This window comes from Pempheris klunzingeri, chromosome 17 (genome assembly GCF_042242105.1).
Source record: "Pempheris klunzingeri isolate RE-2024b chromosome 17, fPemKlu1.hap1, whole genome shotgun sequence".
In the NCBI taxonomy this organism is placed as follows: domain Eukaryota; kingdom Metazoa; phylum Chordata; class Actinopteri; order Acropomatiformes; family Pempheridae; genus Pempheris; species Pempheris klunzingeri.
The window spans coordinates 12,345,645-12,352,319 of NC_092028.1; the positions used below are offsets into that span (position 1 = coordinate 12,345,645).

The 6,675-nt window shown below is 41.4% G+C and overlaps 1 protein-coding gene across 1 annotated transcript in view; it reads right to left on the minus strand.

Moving 5' to 3' along the window:
- LOC139216192 (trinucleotide repeat-containing gene 6A protein-like) overlaps nt 1-1,548 on the minus strand; it is a 31,836-nt gene extending 30,288 nt beyond the window's left edge. Inside the window, exon 1 of the mRNA XM_070847259.1 lies at nt 1,367-1,548. The gene's annotated coding sequence lies outside the window, so the exon portion shown is untranslated. The remainder of the gene's footprint in view (nt 1-1,366) is intronic.
- Between the last annotated feature and the right edge of the window lie 5,127 nt (nt 1,549-6,675).

Sequence of the window (6,675 nt, forward strand, 5' to 3'; positions counted from 1 at the left end):
CTGTGATGCCAGACACAGAACATAACACTGTTACAATCTCCCAAACTAAATTATTGATGATGCACAGGGTAAAAAGCGTGCATGTACACACAAACAAAACAGAGACTCATCAGTTATATCTGTATGAAAAGTATGTCAATTAGTCGATGTGGAAATGCAGGTTGAGCTGCATAACAGGGCAATGCACGACCAGGGCCCCTTACAGCCGAGGCCCCTTTAGGTGATAGTGAGTGTGAGTGTGTGCCTGAAAATGACAGATAAAGACACAGTGTGCGTGTGTGTGTGTGTGTGTAGGTCAAAGCAGAGTTACAGCTCGGGTCCTGATCGGCCATTATCTCAGCTGTTGCCTGACTTACAGCTTAACCAACATGGCTTCTCTCGAGTCTGGTATTTTTCCAGCGCGAATCGAGACAAACAACAGCCTAAACAGGGCATCCAATTACAGTGTGTGCAATTAAATTATCATGTGGCTTAGCCGCGTTTGCAGCGTCGTCGGACTGGTGTAAAAAGTTAGGTGAATATGACTGCAAAACCAGCACAGCGGAGGTCTGGTGTTAAGCTAACCGGCTGCAGTGCCTTTCCGCCGACAGAGGGTGTTAAACTGACCGAAATACAACTCTGCAGGTTCACAATTTCACCACCAAATTCACATTGATATTGGGTTTCACCGCCAAATTGTTAGTGTTTGAGAACATCTGTACAACCGTGTCTTGTCTGCAAATCACCATAACGCCGGGCAACCAGTCGGAGTCACAGCCGAGCAACCTGCGTCGTTAAATTAGCATTGCTGCTAATGCTAGCTGCAAGCTAACGTTAAGAAGCGGCTAGTTAAATTACCCGGAGTTCCTTACTTAAATGCAGGGATTATGGCCTTTTAATAACCCCAGTGGTGCATGGAATTCAGTAACAATGATAGGCCATCGATAATCAAATAAACAGAAACCGCAGTATCCGATTAAATACAAAAAATCTCCTTTGACAGATATGTACGCACAACTGGCGAAGGTTAACCGATGCTAGTAACGTTACTTGTTAGCGTTAGCACAAGGTTAACCTGAAAACAAACACAAAGGTATGTCTGTCAAACACGCCTTGAAACGTTCAGTCATCTGCAAGCAAACACAACCCCGCAGTTTGTCGTCCGATGCGTTTGCCATTAATGTTTGCAAACTGCAATGCAACTGAGCCGCCTTTCCAGGTGCTAACTGTACAGGAGGCTAGGCTACCTTAGCTTAGCTCAGTCACGGCTAACCAAACAACAGCGGCTGCTCAACTTATCTACACCGGTCCCCCGGTCTCCCTGCTCCGGGCTCTCTGTGTACATTAGCTCGACGAAAAGGTAAACTGTGAAGAAAACCAACCTCACCTCATTGAAGTATAAAGTGCAACAGAGTGGAAAGGAAAGCCGGCTGTAAGGCTAAAAGAATTTCAACGCGTTTGCAGCATCTACGAGGGGAGGCATCCGTCCTGCATGATCGCCATTTTCTTAACTCGCTGCTGGCTAACCTTCTTTCGCTTGAGCTCTGCTTTCCCCTCCTCTCTCTCTGCATTCACTTCAGCTCTGACTCTGTGTGTGTGTGTGTGTGTGTGTGTGTGTGTGTTTCTGCAGGGGGGTAGAGCAGGAAACACACTCACCACTTCCTCTGACTGAGAAAACTAAACACAGCCGAAGGTAGCTAATTGGAACCGAGAGAAGACTTTTTAAGGTAAGCAGCTCAGTCAACATGCGCCAGACCTAAAAACATGACAAGGAGGAATTACTTTATATTTATGTTGAATTCAAGTATTCCATAGTGACTTTTAACATATCCCAAATTAGAAATGAGCAATGTGAAAAAATAAACATTATAATATCCAGAAAGCACCTCCCATTATTGATATTTATCTGCCTGGTCCCTCAACACACTTCTAACACCTTAATAATATTATAAGCAGGAAGAGAAAAACATGCATCTTTAAAAAAAATATTATTTATTATGTTAACACTTAAAGTATACTTCCCTTATATTGCATCTATCCCAGTTTGTTTTAATATCCTGAAAAGTATCGGAATAAGAAGATTCTTGAATGCAGTTACTTTTAACATACGTCATTTAGTAATTTCTTGTCAGTTTTTATGACCAGTTTCTGTTCCTCTTGACAGTAATGACTGGCTTATAACATTAAAAAAAAAAAAAACATTCAAGCACCCCTTTAAGAATGTATAGCCAGATGTATAGACAACATAAACTATACGGGCTGAAAGTAAACTGATGTTTAAACTGATTCAGACAGTAGCTTCAATGATTTATTCCCTGGGAATAATAATAATAATGGGAGTAGGAGAAGACAGGCTCTCCGTCTGAGGGTCCAGCGCCAAACCCTCACATAGACATACACAACATCCACCCTGCTGAAGTGCCCTTGAGCAGAACATTGATCCCTAGTTATATAGTTATGTTATAAATCACAAATTCTGTTGTACTCTTGAGTGTACTTCAGAATATAAGTGGAACAGGAAAGGGTAAATATATGTCTCACGTGCAGGCTCACATACACAGGAATTCCAGCATCTCTCTACTGCTTTCACAAGCCTGACTTAGCCATCCATGCATAAAGCCATGCGTGGCTGTTACGTAAGAACTCAACCCTAAAAAGAGTTTTAAAAAAGAGTCAGACAGAGACAAGAGAGGAGAGAGAGGCACCTAAACAGCAGAGGAACAAATACAGCGTGGAATCTGCCAACTGCAACGTTTCACCAACGAGACAAAGGCTGTTGCTGCTTACAGGAGAGACCGGCAATACGTGTGTGCAAAGCAATGACCATTGACCCACCGATGGCAAAAACAACCCCCATCCTTGTGCACAAATTACCTCCCTTATCTGTGTATGTTTCACTCTGAGTGAGAGGAAGAGTTTTAGAGTAATGAATTTATTTGATCAGGTATTAAAGATAAGATGATTACATTTTACAGGATATAAATGAGTGGGTAACCTCTAAGCACTGGGGGACATTTGCCAAATACTTCCCAAATCTGGGTTTCCCAACAGATTTCTAATACTGATGATGTATTTTTGATAAATGGGAATTCAGATATAATTAATCTCCAAATGAGAAAATATTGAATTGATTGTATCTTGTCCCTCAAATGTGAATTAATAATATTTGGGAGTCTTCCTGCGATCATTCACTTTCAAAGTTCCTATTTCCCATCTGTCAAGTTATAGTTACACAGTGAAACACACAGATGATGTCAGGGGACGCAGTTGTTGTTGGTTGTCTAGCTTGAGAATTGAAACCTTGGAAACATTATTACTCTTTTGCAACACAAGCAGACAGGAAAGATATCTGGTGGGTAATCCGTGTAGATATGGCTGTTCTGTCCTGCAAATTTTGTATTACACGTAGGAAAATGGTTTAAAGTTTCCACTTGTACTTACTGTACATCACAAATGACGCTGATGTGTAGGTTCTTAGCTGTATTGCTGCATTTCCACTTTCATGTCAGTGACTGCACTCACGTAGTTCTTTGATGTCATGTGGAGTATTATGTAAAACAGGATGTTCAGGCCTAAAGATAGAATCTAACACACAGGCTAGCAAAACTTTGAATCACAGCAAAGTGGCGCTTTGGAATAAATGCTAATATCAGCATGCAAATATGCTCACAATCACAATGCTAATATGTGGGGGTGTGTGTGTATTATGTTCACCATCTGGAGTTTGCATGTTAGCATGCTAACAGTCACTAATTAGCAGGAAACACAAAATACAGCTGAGCCTGATGGGAATGTCATCAGGTGATATTGCTGGAATTAATGTTAAGGGACCAAAGTGATCATCCTGAGCACGACAGGAATATCTGCACATAATTGCATGACAGTCGAAACAGTTGTTGAGACATTTCATTCAAACGTACACATATGAACCCAGTGAACCCACAGTAGAAGAAAAGTCAGGAGATTGCTGAAGTCTGTAGAGTTCATCCTCTGGGGACAATGAATGTCTGTACAAAATTTCAACAAAATCCATTCAATAGTTGTCGAGATATATTCGTCTGGACCAAAGTGGTGGTTTCAGAGTACTTGAAGTGATCATGTGTTTACATGCATTTTAGCATTATCTGCTTGTTCAATATAAAGTATAAATTGTCCCTCACTCCAATCCCACAGTTCAACTGTATTGGCAGATTGCAAGGAAAATGTGGGGCACCACAGGACGCACTGACATGATAGCAGATAGTTTGGGCCACTTTGACACGTGCATGCAAACAAACCCCACTGCTCACATGCCTGTCAGTAGTAATAACGTGTTTTGATAGAAGATACAGAATTATAACAGTAGTGGTGGTTTTGTTTGGTGTCAAGTGAAACCATGTTTAAATAGAATGTCTAAACTCAGTGTGCTGAAGTTGAAGGTGAACATCTGCAGTATTGAGAACAAACGTATTGTTGGTTTCAAGAATGTTGTTCTCTTTATTACTTCATGCGTCTTGCCAGAAAGTCAGGTTGCGCCATAGCCCCAACACAATGTTTGGCGTTTTAAAAGTTAGGTCAACTACAGTATATAAAAGAGCAGGGATTTTGTCTGGCTTTTTCACTGAGTGTCCACTCATGCGTCACAATATACTGAGGCAAACTAGCATTAGATTAAGCTGGTAGACCGTAACAAAACAGAAAAGTCCAGAGACAGCCAGTGTAAAAACCTGAACAAAGCAAGACAGAGAAGAATAGAACAGCACAGAATAGATGCAAACCAGCTTTGCTACAGAGTCAGGTCACCAGTACAAGTAAAATGGTGATTTTTTACATCTATGGTTACATCAAGAGTACAAAAACTATATGTGAAGCCATTGCTTTTTATCTAAAAATGGCCCAGATCAATAACTGACAGTAACACGGATGTGGATGTTTGAAAGGGCTGAAAACTACTTTTTGGCTGCTTGTCACAATGAATGATAAATCTACACTTGCGAAACCCAATTGAGTGTGTGTGTGTGCGTGTGCGTGTATTTGTGCATGATTAGGTTCACTGGGAGAAGCAGGGCAGTGAAGTCAAACTGTTTTGTAATAGTCTGTGACAAGGCAGTCACCTTGACAGGCAGAGCAGTGTATACAGAACAGGCCAAGGTTTATTCATTCACACACACACACACACACACACACACACACACACACACACACACACACACAAATGCAGGAAATAGACCCTTGTTACTTGGGCAACCAAATGCATACAGGTGTACATACACTTGCGCACGCATGCACTGAGGCAACTGTGATAAAGTTATGCAATTGCACACACACGCACACATATGCACTCCCTCAACCACCTTCAGAGTTTTGAAATGCAATGTTTCATTTGTCCCTCATTTTGTGTTTCAACTACAGTGTGTATTTCATAGATACACACACACAAACTTGCAGGGACACATAGACAGGTCAGAGTTGCAGCTGCAAGTATTAGGGAGCATGTAAAAAAAAAAATGGGACGACCATTGTGCCGGAGAGATAGAGAGAGAGGGGGGTATAGAAAATTGAACTGAAATGTGAATGTGCGGGAGGAAAAGGGAAAGTGAGCAGGGAACAGAAAGTTGGTGAGGAGAGAGAGGGAGAGATTATATGGAGTGGGTGAGAGTGCAAGAGAGACAGACTGACAGACAGAAGAAGGTCAGAAAAGAGATTTGCATGTCAAGTAGTAATAGGCTTGTCCTGAGTACAGACGCACACACTACTAAGCTGCAGTGTTCATGGTGTTGCAGTGTGTGTGTGAGTGTGTACATGTGCATGCAGTGCATAATTTCTCCTATGGGCCACCAGCCTAAACTAGCTGCCACTGATCAGAACCACGCTTTTAAAGCCCGTCAAACAACAAACGGATAAACAAATGTGTCTGTGTAAGTGTGTGTCGGTGACAGATGCAGCTTCTTCTTCTTCTTCTTCTTTACTGTTCCTTTGAGTCTGATGATCAAAATCATTCATCGGTCTTTCAAACTACCTCCCCCATCCAGTCCACACTTATCACCACAACCCCTTCATTTTTCACGTTCTCGTCCTCCCCAACCTCATTATCTTTTCCCTGCCTCCACCCTCCTCCCTTACTTTCTATCTGCACAAACACACAGATACACAGTAGCACACACACACACACACAGACTCACGAGCTGCCTGTCTCTGATTCTTCTCCCAAATCTTCACCCTTTTCTTTTTGCTTTCTTTTTCATCAGCATGTCCTTTGAGCTTAACAAGTGAAATTCATCAATTGTTAATTTTCATATTTGAAATGCTGCAGAACACATGATGTTAAGTGTTTTTGCTCAGAGTAATGACTTGCCAACCCCTTTTTTAAAAGGCAGGTCCATCAAAGTTTGGACGGGCCAGTGAGTGCTTGTTGACTGAAATGAACACCAATAGGTCCATTATATTTTATATGAGCCAGATTTTTCTCTCTGCTCTGAATATGCCAGGTAGCTGCACACTGTCCCATAATTTGAGAAAGGCTGCAAACATTTGAGTTTGCTAATGTCATATAATAACTGATGCAGCATAAAAAGAAAAATCTGGTGTGTTCTTGTTGATAATGCTTAAACATATTAGCAACAGTTAGCAACTTCAAGTGAAGTTCAAGTGAAGTACAACTGAAACAAAGACAGTGGACAACCTTGACATTTCATATCTCAAGTCAGAAAATAACTA